The 14,480-nt window shown below is 41.0% G+C and overlaps 1 protein-coding gene across 1 annotated transcript in view; it reads left to right on the top strand.

Moving 5' to 3' along the window:
* Nucleotides 1-14,480, top strand: part of TMEM132C (transmembrane protein 132C) — a 206,311-nt gene that overhangs the window by 58,895 nt on the left and 132,936 nt on the right. The window lies entirely within an intron of this gene.

The following is a 14,480-nucleotide window of genomic DNA, read 5'->3' as shown; positions in this document are numbered from 1 at the left end:
GAAGTGTCACTCAACAGATAAAAGGCTTTTATTTTAAAAAAGGAGGGTTTTAGTCATCCCAGAATCATTCTGATGTTTGCAGCTTTGGTTAAGTTGGTGAGATAATCTGCCAGACACCTGTTTACTGAGTGAAACCTCCGATAGAGAGGAGTCTTTTCTGACTGTGTTGCTTATCTTTTATTGTAAATCCTTTTTTACAAAATAGTGGAGACAGAATACGTTTCCGCATAACAAGCGTAGCTGTGGTGAAAGAAGAAATCTGGAGGCAATGAACTGGGGTGTTTGCTGGGTGGATGRGAGAGGGGAATCACCCTTTGAAGATGTGTGTGTCACTGTCTTTTATCTTCCTGAAAAGTGAGTTAGAGATAAACAAGCTTGTTGAAATCTGATGATGTATGTMTTTGCTAAGAAATGAATCTGATTGCCTAGGTGGAGGTATTGTTTGCATGCTGAGAGGTGCAGCAGGCAGAAACGGTAATGTGGGACAGGAGTTGCCTGTGTGACTTAATGTTATGGACAAACTGGATTGGCTTTGGTTTTGAGAGCAGGTGATTCTGATTTATTTGAAGTGAATAATGTAACATTTCTTGGTTTATTGAGTGTTCCATGTTACCGTAAATGCAGAGCTTAGGCAATGTTCCCTTGCTGATGTGCCCTTTTGCCAAAAATAGGCAAAAATTACTGTGAGTCAGACACAAGAACAAGAGGCTGAAGAGACAAAGATTCAGAAGAAGATGGCTTTTGCCTGCTTCCAGTGGGGATGGGAAGGTGGTGATTGYCTTGAGAGACAGGATAAGGCTGACTCACTTTAAAGAAATCAGCACTGTTCAGTCTGCTTACTCCTCTCTCCTCTCTCCAACCAAAGAGAGCAAAAGCAGTGGGAGATATTCCAAGGCAATCATCGGGTTTGGAARCTTCGTCTTGCAAGCATGTTAGTCTCTTATTTCTACCAAAGATGCTGATCTGTGCAGTTGTTCACTTTGGTTTGGTGAGGAGGGTAGGTCTGTGTGAGAGGAATGGGGATGGTTTAGCCATCTACCTGACATCTCAGGAGGAAGTGACAGCTAATGGCCACTGGAGAAACTAATGTGGCACTGTSCCCCGAGGCATGAGCTGTGTGGCCCATTTTGTCACCTGCTGAGGTTTCTTTTGTGTTTTTACTGGATGAGAGCTGGGGAAGGGCTGGCAAAGCCAAGCTCAGCTTCCTGTTCTGCAGTTCCTGTTGTCTTCAGTRAAACCTTCTTGGTTTAAATGCGTGTAGAGTTTGACTCACGAATCTATAAAGTGCGTATATAGAACAAAAGCCAAACAAAAACAGCAACCAGAAAGTGGCCAGTGCATATGCTGTGTCTGCCTAAGGGCTGTTTTAACCTTCTCTGTGACCATTTGCCTGGTTATATACAGGGCTGTATGCTCTAATATTCATGAGTTCCTGGCAGAGCAACCCCTACATCCTATGACATGCGTTCACATTTAATCATCCTAAAGAAAAACACACTCCGCATTATCCTCAGGCATAGTGGGTTTGTTTATTTTCTGCTTCTTGTATATTATTCATTGAAGTATTGCAACATAACAGTGCTGAAGCAAACAGCATGTGATYGTTGCTTGGGGGTGGGGGTGGAATAATAGCTACAAATCTTCTCTGGCAAAAGTAAAGTAGACTGGTCTGAATGACCTCATATCCACAAATCACTTGAATTGAAACTGTATTCTTAAATTGTATCTTAATTCAGAATCCCATTACTGTATCCATAAATTTATCAGCCCAAGAAACACTAGTAAAGTCAAAGAGAATGACTAATATGACAGGAAGTAAGGCGAATTATGCATGGTAGTGCATTAATGCAGTAGGAACGCCATCTGAATATACAGAGAGTTCTCTCTCTYGCATCAGGGGCTGCTGTGAAATGGTTCAAATAATACTGGTAGGTTGTAGGATATAGATTCTGTTCATAGCCCTGTCCTTAGCCTGCCATATGATCTTTGGTAAGTCTTTATGTTTGTTTTTTCTCTACKTAAAATAGAAAATTTGGTGGTGTGCCTTTCTTCTCAGGAGTATGAAGCCAGTTTTGGTCCTATTTCTAAAAGACTTTGATTTCCTCTGATAGAAAGGGTTCCAGATTTGCCATATATTATCAGCAGGAGCTTGAATGGAAGAGTAGGTAAGAGAATTTACAAAAAAAGAGTTGTGCTTCATTCCTATCACAGRGGAGGACTTCAGAGCCCCCAAAAGAGAGATGGTGACTGCTCAGTCAAAAAAATTCCTTTTACCTCTAGCAGTTGGGTAAGTTATGAACAGAAGAAATGTAGCATCATTATAACTTCTTTTTACATAGTAAGAGCCAACAGGTAACTAATAATATTTAAACTGTAGTCACTTATGTCTTCTGTGTTCTTCCCAAAGCTGCTGTAAATTAACACGTCCGGCTTCAGTAGAATTACAGTGGCTGATTGTCATTTCACCAATTTTTATAAACACAGATTTTTTCTGAGTCATCATTTGCATATATTTAAGGATTAGATAGAAAAATCCTTAAGGGCAAGATCCTGTTCGTGAATGCTCCTGTGAACTTCCCTCACACATATCATGCTACAGAAAAGAGGGAAAAATCATAACCATGCTGAAAAYAGCCTAATCTTGTGAGTTTAACTTTTTAAAAATAACAGGTAGCTGTGTGTATGCTGTGAATGAGCTATCTGGAGGTAACTGGGAAGCTGGCCACTCAGCTCCTATTTGTAGTACTGAGGAGTTTGTCATCTAAGTGCATTAGGCAGCTTTGAAAAGATTGGCCTGTGCGCATAGCTGGTTTTGCTCTGTAGTTCTGCTTTTCTACCTACTACATTACTAAGAGACCCTTCCATCTATATTTCATGGTGTGATGTACAACGATTGATCTGGCAGAGTGCTGTATAGCACAGGGCCGAAGGAAAAGATGTGGGAGTGCTAAGTGTTTTAGGTTACTCTGCTGGGCAGCAGCTAATCCCTGACTTACTGTAGAAGGTGCTGAACCACTAGATAACCCGCTTTATGGTAGGTATTGAGCAGGATAAGTAGAAGGACAGGGGATGAAGTCGTCTGTCCTGCTTAGAGAAAAGGATTGAAAAGCGCTGATACTTCTTGTCCACTTGGGATTATTATTTACAGATTTTGCAGTATGACTTTCATTGTTCCTGAAGGGCTGTAGTTTGTAAGTGGTATTACTAAATTACCTTTGTTCGGCAAACAAATCAACCCAAGACAATGGGTAATTAGTAGTGATAATAAATCTACAGATTGGAACAAGGATTAAGGGTAAATGCAGTGAGGAAAGCTATTAAACCAATCAGCTGAGGCAGCTTTATATGTCACTTCCTGATGAGTATTRACAGCAGTGTTGTATTAGGTAGTGTGAAGAACAGCTGAAAACCTAGGGGAAGATGTGCACAGAGTAGCGCTAAAGAATAGCTGTACTTTTTGCTTGTGAATCTCAAGGATTCAAAGACAGCTATTCTGGAGAAACTGATGATGGAAAGGGGTGATATTCAGCATTAACTCTGCCTGTTTTGCATGGGAGACCTACTGGAGCCTCCCTAGGGAGCAACTACTMAGAAGTAGTCTGTGCTTAGCCCTGCCCTGAACTGTTTCTTGCTATGTGTTAAAGAAACTAAAATAATGTTTGCAAGCAAGTATTGTTAAATTTTAGATACTGACATCTTAATCTTACATTATTATGAAGTGTTTCATTTCAGTTTTAAAGCAGATCAGATCTTCAGAAATTCAGACCCACAGTTTTAGGTATTGCACAAATATAAAAAATAACAAATAGTCTCTGGATGCTAGATTTCCTTTTACTCTACCTTAAACCTTCTCTGTAGACATGCTTTCTGTATTCTGAGTCACAGATAAAACTGTTTTCGCTGGCTAAAGAATAGTGTGCATCTCAGGCAATCTGGGTAGCAAACTATCGCTTGTTCTTTTTTGAGATTTAATCTTTCCATTCTTGTTTCCATCTTGAACAAACAAAATGTAAACTTAAGTTTTTTTGGAGTATTCCATTTATATTTCTCTGTCTCTTTTGTAATAAAGTCAATTATTATGCAGTCAAAATTGAAAATTTAAAGTAATTTTCTGTTGAGTTGAGATAGTCATTTAAGTTAGTGGTCTCAGAAACAAACCTATAATAAAGGTTAAGAGAAACTGGAGAAACWCTTCCCTAATCTTTCAGACTATCAGAGGGAATTTCCTAGTGACTTTATGGTATTGGATAGGCCCATAAAACCAGGTGCTAAGCCAAGACTTGGTTTGCAGAAGCATTCAGAACTATGGATTACTGGTTGGGTCATGACAAAGGATTTATATACCTAATTGTCTGATGCTCAGCCTTGTGAAACTTTTGTTCTTATATTATTATAACTTTTGGATATCCTTTCTATAAAATGAGTAGTAGCAGTTCAGCTTGGGGTAAATAGTGGAGCTGGTTAATAAAAGAAAGATTCTGGTCTAGTCACTGTTGTGCACTAATTAGGAAGTCAAGAGACCTGGATTCTCTTCYAACTTCTGTCTARGATTTACTGTATGACCTTGGGCGTATCATCTTGTCCCTGTTGCGTCTTGAYCTTCTTCTCAGGTTGCTAGTTTGTGCTATCACAAGTCAGAGAAGAGACTGGGCYTTGCTTTGTGTGTACTATTTCATAGAGTGAGCCTCAGAATCCTGGGGGGAATGTGGAGTGACAGTAAATCATATAAGACTTGTTACACTTTGAGTATTACTGTTTTTGCAAGTGACAAAGTGTGGTAGCACTTTGCAAGTGTTTTGTTAAGATTTCTGCAAGATAAACGCCTGGTTAAAAATTAATGGCAATCATGTGCTATCATCTTCTACATTCTGGTTCAGCAAGCAGTGGGGACATGGTCTGTTGAAGGACTTCAACAGTTCTGCTAATTTTGTCGTATAGTATAGGACATGACCGACTCAGTCATGGTATGTGTGGTATGTATCTCCCCATATAGTTTTAAAAAGCATTTGCGACATCAAAAATGTATTTTCAAGGAAGGGAATGCATTAATGTCGTACTGAGAGAATGGTATTACATTGCAGTTAGTTTAATTTCATTAGCCCTTAGTGGGCACTTCTTGTGGACATTAGTGAGTCATATAGAGAGACAGCTGTGTCCTCCAAACAAGTGACTCATTCTCACCAGGACAAATAAAGAGGTGAAGAATTCACTTGAGTCTGTGGTATCAGTCAGCARGATTTGGTAAAGTTTAGAAAGGAACAGATTACTGATTTAAAATKGAAGCTACTCACAGAAGAGAAAACAGGCACCTTTCTGTTGACCCTCTTTAAAAACTTCGTTGTGCTTGAGAGACCTTCTGAACGATTCCATTGACATCTTCTATGCAAGGTCCCCTTTAGAATTGAGAATAAGCTCTGGACTTGTTARAAGACTGATCTCCCTTCCGTGCTTTGAAAGCAATTTACTGCCTGCCGATGACTGAATCACAGCTCTGCAGCCAGTGAACCAGGGTCCACCTTGGATCCCAGGACAYTGAGAAGCTGAGTTCAAGCAGTGATGGAGGCCATGGAAATCAGACCCTGAGTACTTGGTGTTGAGAATCAAACGTTACAGACTTCCTTTTGATAACATTATCCTTAACACCTTAATTAGCTATCTGTAAAGCGGAATTCCTATAATGCAGAAGTCTTGTAAGGCTTAACTAATCAGTAGTGTCACCCTGGTAGGAGTGTTCTTTATATGCTGAAAGCAGGCATTTATACAGAGCAGGCTTTATTTAAACCTGTGGGCTCTTTGAGCCAAATCCAGGGCAATATCCATTTGATAGCCTATACCTCTGAACATGTAGGTGTTCCTTGACACATAACCGGGAACGCTGACAAAGACCTGAAATCCATTTAGCAGAATGCAGACAAACCTGAAGTGCTGYATCACCCCACAATAAAACACGTTTGGGTTTTAACACTTCAGKCATGTAAATTTAAAATCTTTTCCCYAGTCTGTTCRTTGGAAAAGTATACGAAATTTAAYGGAGATCATTGCAGGGGAAAGACTGTCAGTAGCAGAGAACAAAACTATTGCATAAGCAGTCAGCCAGAGAATTGCTGTAGACGCTGCATCAAGTGCTAGAGCTGAAGTTTTGGGTTAACTTTTGGCAATTTAGGTGCATATCTGAATTTTAAAAACTTTATATTGAGGCCTCTTGTTAAAATTGTCTCCTGCAAGTAGTTTTCCTTCCCATCCTCTCCAGTTGTAGCAAAGCAGTGAAGTCATCTCTGGCTGCTTTTCCGAAAGTGCTGCAGCATGTGTTGTTTAAATGCACACTTGCGCCCCTGGCTTTTTCCCTTCTGTTCAGAGGCATATGGCTCTCGAGTGCGATTTGCCTCCTGCGAGCTTCCTCTCTGCCCCACCTTTCCAAAAAGCCTGTGCTTGTGCAAGGCTGCTTAAAGATGAGATAAGGCACCTCTGCTTAATTTCTTTGGAGGCTTATAGTCATGTATGTGACTCGAGTTACAATAGTTAATTAAATCCTTGGTTACTTGCCTAATTAGAAACAATGGTGACTTGTTAAAAGATCATACTGTATAAACCTGAGTCCTCCCCAGGTAACAGTAGGGAGGGAATCTCCTACTACTGGGAGTGGGCTTTCATTTAACAAAGATCATGTTTCCTGGCCATCTGGAGCAGGCTGTGTGCTGGTGCGTTAGGGGTGCGCCTGGGAGCCCTCAGTGCGCTTGCCTGATGAGCCAAGGGGCTCCAAGGCCACCATAAGCAGCAAAGTGTGCAAGCCTGGTGGTCTGAATGGAATTAGGTATCCCTGAGAAAAGCTGTATCCAAAGGCTTTAAAACATGGCGCGTCTGTTAAAGCTGTAAAAACAATAGCAACTTGCCAGAGTGCTACTGGCAGGGACACCAGCGAGTCGTAGCTCAAGGTTTTGGGGAAGATATTTTTGCTGGGGGCAGCAGTAGGGCAGTCCAAGAGTAGGTACCTGGCCCAGTAGAATTCTRAAATCTGATGGTTTCATCGCTGTTGTTCTGCTGGCACTTGTGGAGCTCATTATTTCTGACRGAAAGCGTCAGACTGAGGGCAGTTTCTGTTTTGGCAGACTGTCCCTCCTCGCTACTGACAGCACCTACACAATGAACTTAAATTGTTTGTAACTTCTTATGGCACTTTATAGTTAAAACTTCCGCAAAAGACAAGGGGACAATGGGAACTACTCATCTGGTCTTAGGTGTTCGTTTSTACAGGATGCTGAGTGTTCTTACAAGATACTGAGCATCTGACTCCAGTTGTGTTGCTGTTTCATTTGGGACCCTTTTGGGGTGCTCTGTAGTTCCCTGAAATCCCATCCTGCTCTGCATGTGCTGCCTCTTCAGAAAGGCGTGTTATGTTGTGTGTAATATTCCCGCTGAAGGAAAGTTGCATTTCTATGGACCTTTCAGTATATGTACAGACTGATKAATCTAAAGTTTAGGTCCAACTGGGTTAAAAAGAAATTCACTATATTTGTTTGCTTGTCTGGTTCTTGGTGTGTTATAAAATATCTCTATTAACAAAGCTGCCAGGGGTTAATTTGCACTAGCAGTCTAATCATCTCAGACAAACACCTTTTTAACTTTTCAAATCGCTGCTTAGATCAGCAAGTCTAGAATCTTGAGGAATAAGACATACCTTGAAGGAAAAGAAAAGGAGGGACGAGAGAGCATTTCGTGCCATAGCCCTCTGCATTATCAGCTATCAGACTGCTTCAAACTATTTGCTTTCCCTTGTGAGCTCTGATTCTGAGAAGTAAGCCTTGGTTTCCAAAGGGCTATGACACTGGGTCTTGTATACAACAGAGAAGGACTCGTTAGAGGGAGTATGTATTTAAAGTGGTACTTAAACACCAAAGACTGGAGCTCAGTTCCTCAGACCCCCATCGGTGAATTGTTAAACAACACGAGGCTTCTGCATCATGAGTCATGACTTGGTTCACTGATAAGAGTGCCCAACGCACTAGACCATTAAGTCTTGCTAAGTGTACGTATGACTGTGCSCAGGAGTGCTTGGGAAGACAGCTGAGCCCTAAAGAAGGGCATTAAGACACAAATCCATCTTCAGTGTTTTTGCTGACTAACTTGGGGGGGGTTCCTTTTCAGGTATATTGGGAATTTATGGATTCTGTTTTGAGGAAACTAAATTTTCATATGTATTGCATGGCTGCTCACTCAGGATTTTAAGCTTTACTATATTTTTTAAAAATTAGGTGCTGTGATGTTAATTATTGCAGTCACTGAGTCACTTGGTGTGTCTTGGCCTCAGCAAGCTGTAGAAATACCAGCAGTAGCAACAAAAATATTTTTATGCTTGAGGTTACGTCTAGCTTAGAAAAAGGCCTGATTGCATAGAAAGCTCTTCCTATAGAAAGGAAAGACCAACCCACAGTGGGAGCCTGTCACTTAGGAACACACCTAAATTTAGTCCTGCCAAAGCTAATGAAAATATTCACAAGCTTCAGGCTGCTTTTCATCCCTGTGGGTTCTGCGACATTCATGAGAAGCTGCGTTAGCACCAGCTTCTGCTTCTCTCTAGCAGCCTCATTCCAGTTTTGCTGTAGGAAGGAACAGCCTTTTCTTTGTAGGTACTTAGTCGATGTTGGTTGTCTGTTGTTGAWAACGACAGCGGACAAGGCACACTTGCATATTTTATAATACTGKTTTTTTAGATAAAGAGGGGATTTTAGATGAAAAAGGATGGTGTCAGAGTCTTAGTTCATTTGACTCCTCAGTACRTTGTGAAAAGGACAGAGCTGGACAGAGCAGAGAGGCTCAGGACCCGTGCGAGAAGAGAAGGCAGGCAGCGCTGCACAAGGCAGCTGCAGTGTCAGGAGGGTCACGCAGCCTTGCAGGTAACCCCAGCAACACTCAAATATATGACCTGGATCCTTGACACTGGACTTTAATTTTTTGACAGATGCTGCTATGCTCATGATGACATGTGAATGTGGTGTTTCCAGACCTAACGAACTCAACTTCACAGCAGACTCTCTAGAGGGAAGTCAAAGAAACCTTGTGGCTTATGTCCTTTAGGGTCTGAGCTAGGTGACATTGAGCTTTGAAGCAATCCCCCAGTGACTTCTATGAGTGTTACTGTCTTCAATCAAGTTGTACAGAGCCSAGCTAAGGATGTTGCAAACAGCAGTCTAGCTTGAGCAGAAATCGTGMAGTGGATGTGTTATCTCTATTTTCTAAGACTCCAGAGTACTGCTTGAGAATGTTTCTCTTGTTACTAGGCTGAAACAACACTTTTAAAATTAACCCTGGGCAGAAATAGTGATATGGTTAAGCAAAGATTTTATCTGCTGGCTCTGGACAGTTACAGCTGTTTAGTGTTAGTTTCCAAAAGAATTTCAAAAAAAGTCCTGAAGATGTGTTCAGAAAGTAGATAAGTCTCCTCTCTCCATATTACCAATTTTCTGCCTGTCATGTGTGATTTGCTTTCTTTAATTTTCATAGCTTCTCAGGTGATATGTAGTTTGTCCATTGCTATGGTAACAACTGTTTATATTTTGTACTTGAAGTAAACATTGACATAAAACCCACTGTAATGTTCTTTTTATTCATCAGTTACAGGTCCCCGCAGTGATCCTGGTGGGTGCCATAGCCATGCAAGTATCTCTTGATTGTAGTGGATAGAGAGCAATAAACTGAAAGTCTAGTGACCTGGTATAAGACTAGTTTTCCCTTTCAACTTCTGCATAATTTTATGTCACCTACTTCAACTCTATTTTCTTTCCCACCTATGTTTAATTAGGTTTCAAATACTTCACGGTGGGAACACACTCTGGTTGTGCTGAGCGTTTAAAGGAAATGAGATCTAATAGCAGATGAGACATGTTAACTTCATCTTTGCTCTTAAACAATTCCCTTCTGAAGTTGAATTGATCCCAAGGACTTTTGGCAGTTGTTCAGAATCCCTTCTCTCCTCCTCCTGAATGGTAACGATGGGAGTAGCAGTTCTTTTCCTGTGTCAGTATTCTATTTCATTGCCTTAAAACAAACATCTCCTGACAAGGGACGTGAAGACCTGGCAGCCGCAGTCCCTTCCAGGAGGAAGAGTCAGGCTTTGCTACCCAGTTTGCTTCAGTTACAAATCCCAGTTCCTCAGGAGCAGGATGGACTGATGCAAATGTAGAGCTAAGTGCATTCCTCCTCCACATCAAGGAGGGTGATTTGCTTTAAGAGCAGCCARTGTGCCACCAGCATGCATGCATGCATGCAAGGAGAGCTGCTAGGGCTGGTTATTCTGGGAAGGAAAAAGCCTGCTGGAAAAATCCTTCCTGCAAGGTCGGTAAGGCTCTCTCTGCCCCCCATCACCATAGTCTGACAAATACAGCAAYTCTCTTTTTGTTTTAAAGAATCTAGTTTTTATCTAAAAGAAGAGGCTTGATATTTGGTATTATGTTCCATATGCTTTTAGAGTAATTCAGATGGAACCTCATTAAAGATCTTTATAGATCTCTTGGGTCCATATTTGTTAAGCGTTACAGAGTGTTCCCATGAGAAAAACAGTCTGCACCACCTTCCACTAAAATCAAGCCCGATTTAGTCTCGTAGACCATTGTACTGGGAACGATCATATTAAAAATGCTATACCTGCAATATAAGTGCTTGCGGGGTTTGAAGCTGTGAGCCTGATTCTGCAGGGAGAACATTAATGCACCAAACATTCACTGTGGCCATAATTAAATGTGTGCAGTTCTTAAGATCAAGCTAAAAAAAAAAATTAATCCTTCCGGTGGGAATGTGCTATGTACATTCATATTGAATGARTATTGACTGAGTATTATTGAAAGGGATCTAGTTGCTTACTCACTTGATACAAATCAACTAATACTTTTGTAGCTATTTTAAAGCAAGAGAATGACAAAGCTAGGTTTTAATTATTACTGATTATCCCAGTTTGGGGCTAGTATTCCTTCCTCCCGTGTTACTAAAGCTAGTACCAGAAGGTGTCACTTCTGGGGTCCCTTGCTTGACAACATGCACTAGGAATATTAGGTAAAAGTGCTTAATAGAAAGAGCCACAACAACTCTCTTGTTCCCGTAGTGCTAAATGAGAGTGAGTCATGACTAGATCTCGGCTGGATATAGGAGCAGTCCCTGGGAATGGGAAATGGTCAAGAACTCCTTGTTCTAGGAAGCTGTCAGAAAGGCAATGATTGTCCTGTTGTGTTGCGTAATTGTATCCGCCTCCACATATCCCGCTGCCCTTCATTCTATTATGTCTTTTTGTTTAAATCTGAGCTATTCAAAAAGGAAGTTTAACAGATTTGTGGCAAGAGCAAGTGAACATCCATGTGTCCTTCTCTACTAAAATGTCTCAATGGATAGGGATGTTTATTTTGATAATCATTTRAATGGTGTTAAAGGACACCCCCCCACACCTCAGTTAGTTACATTGGTTCCAGGATTTGCCTTACTAAACCCTATCGATTCAGAGTCGGAAACATGAAAGAAGAGGAGGGAAAAATGCAAGAGGGTTGTAGTAAGCAAGTCTTTACAAGTATAAGAAAATGATCCTGTCGTATTCAAAATCACAGTTATCACTTTGGGAAAAAAATATATATGGGGAAAAAAAGTTTTTATGCTGTGGATATCTTTTGGTTTTATTTTTCTTCCCTTTTTATCTTTCTGGAACAGAGAAACAAAAGATAAGGAACACAAATTGAGTTTAACACAATCTGGACACATTCTTAAGATTGGGTGGGAAAAATGTAAATCCCTACGTTGTCAGGAGATGCGGGGAGAGTCCAGACTACACATATATTTGAGTAGGAGCTTTGCATGATTGCATTTCTCTGATGGAAAGGAAACTTGGAGTGCTATGTTTTCGTGCTGTTTTAAAAAACGCTTTAGAAACAGGAGACCCAAAACAGAGATGGTCATATAACATGGAGTAGAGATGGCCAGCTCAAGTGAGTCAGTCAGTCATAAAAGACCTGGACTGAATTGAGCTCTAGCCACACATCTGCATCACCATAAAACTTTCTGTTCTTGAACATGTGTCACAGATTCTTTCCGCTACAGTATCTGCAATTTCCTGCTTGACGCAGTCTATCCAGGACACTCCATAAGTTACTGATTGGGCAAGAGACAGCTCATCCTCTTTCTCCATCTAATCTGCAGGTGTATGCGTGTAGAAAGCTGTCTCTGCTGCTGCACTAGCAAAGAGCCTGCACCACTGCCTTTTGGTGGGTCACAAACCGAGAAAACGGCTTCATTGACCACTAGCTACATGTGCTTGAGAGAGTTGTCATGAGCTCCTGAGCAATGCTTGCCAGGACCCCTACCCTGCTTGGAAATACATTTAGAGCAGATTTTCTTACAGACATGAGTATGATGTCGCTGTGTAACACTCAGAAGTGGGTATGTTGAGTAGAGTTTGGGAAACAGCAGCTGTATAATSTGAGGTTTTCTTTGGGGGGAGTGTATGCTATAGAGGGACAAGGAGATGCTTTCCAGCTTYTTTTAAGTTGAACCTTAATAATTATGTTAACTTTTACTATGTTTCTTGTGCAGTTCTTGATGGGATCATTTCAGTTAAGTTTTATGTTCCGATATGAGTAAATTTATAGAAGTGAGTAAGTACTGCTTGGGTTGAGACTTGAGATTTATTTTTCATGTATTCCYGTCTGTTTGGCTAAACTTTTTTTTTCTTCTCTTTAAGCAGCCTATTCAACTTTTTGCTTTATCAGCACCTTCCACTCTTTAYGTTCTCACTGAGAGAGAAATATGGAGAGTGGAGCTGTAATTTCCCTTGTCTGATTAAACACAATGCAAAACTTGCATTTGATCTGATGCGTCTTGGGTTCTGTTATGCTGGAGTAATAATATCTTTGCAACATGTGATGAGAGGGGACAGAATGTTATCAGTGTTCCTATGTTTGTATATTAAATTTCCAAAAGGTTAGGCTTCAAAATAATAACGGTGAGATTTATTCTGACTTTTTTAAAATAATAGTTTTATAGACAAGTGACTTTCTCATCATTTATTRTTTGGAAGCAAGTGTGTATTACATGCTTATCACATACATGTAAGTATACCCTCTTGGTGCAAGTGGTAGTGTGTAAGGGTTCAAGCAGTGAGTATTGGAGTAAATACCGCTGGATGCCRTCCCCAGTGCCACTAGACCAGGCTGCAGTCATTTGTCAATCTTTTGGTCTTTCCACATCTTATACATCCAACACTGGGACTGTAACACTGAACCAGCTCACAAGAGATCTGTAAGTACCCGAAGGGGTAGGGAAAAACTGTGTTTTGGGAGTCATTCTTTCTCCTCTGTTCCTGCACTGGTGTTAGATGCAAATCCGGTCCTTGACCCACCTAAATACATGGGCTGCTTGAGGCCACCACAGACAGCTGCTCGAATGCCTCCATAGGAAGCACATTTCCACCTGTATTCCCTCTGCGTGGGGCGCAGAGCTGGAGGTCTGCACTCAGCACCTTTCAAACCACTCTGCTGCACTGCCACGCARCCCCCTGGCTTAGTGAGTGGGCTCCCGGCGCTGCTTTGCAGTGTGAGTCTCGACCACCATGAGCAGCAGCTGAGACCCAGCCGCTCCTCMGCCTTTGCGCTCTAGGGTGTAGATACGTGACCCATTACTGACTGCAGAGAGATTTGGATCAGCTAGTAAGTGCTGCCCAATATCATTATTTTATCATACTAAGAGGTTGATTTGGTAGGGGGAATTCATTTCCCTTTGAGTACAGTCAGAGCAATATTTGTTTTGTAGCTTTTATTTTTTTAAGTGCATACTTGAGCAGAAAATTCAGTGCATTCTCCTTTTGTAGAGCCAAGTGCACTGTTGTTTTCTTGTTTGATTTGGCTCTTCTTGCTTAATCTGGAGCTGGGCCAAAAACATAAATATTCATGACACTGTTGAACAAGATTTTTATTGAAAACAAAAAATGAATCTGAAGTCTTTCATTTGTCATTCTGAACTCAGCTAATGAAACCCCATGAACAGGAGCATTTATCACTGAGCTTTTTTCCTCTATTTTTCTTTACTTACTGCATAAAAATTTATTAGAGCCAAAGAATTAGTGCATGACTGTCCAGTAAGCCTAATGTTAATATTTTTTTTGTATTCTTGAACAGTATCATATATAATATTTAAACAAGTGTTGAGCTCAAGTAAGTGTGCAAGCAGAGGACGGAACTAGTTGGGTTAACAAACACTAGTCTTTGCTTTCCCCACTGCCAGAGATCATTCCATCTGCCAGGCATCTATGCTGTCTGATGTGCAGAGGGCATCATTTTTCTTGAGAATGCCCAGTATAAATAGRTGGAAAAGACGACATTTAGCTATCCAGTCTGCTTCTTGACCAGTGGTTTGTACTGCTGTAGGTGACCCTAATACAGAGTCARCACAGATGGTAGGGAAGAGGGCTCTGCTTTCCTCCTTAGAGCTGGTCTTCTGGGCCCTATTTGCAC

The sequence above is a fragment of the Rhea americana genome, unplaced genomic scaffold (genome assembly GCF_003343005.1).
Source record: "Rhea americana isolate MKP2758 unplaced genomic scaffold, rheAme1 scaffold_68, whole genome shotgun sequence".
NCBI classification, from domain to species: domain Eukaryota; kingdom Metazoa; phylum Chordata; class Aves; order Rheiformes; family Rheidae; genus Rhea; species Rhea americana.
Note: the sequence above shows the minus strand (reverse complement) of the source record. Positions and strands in the feature narration are given on the sequence as shown.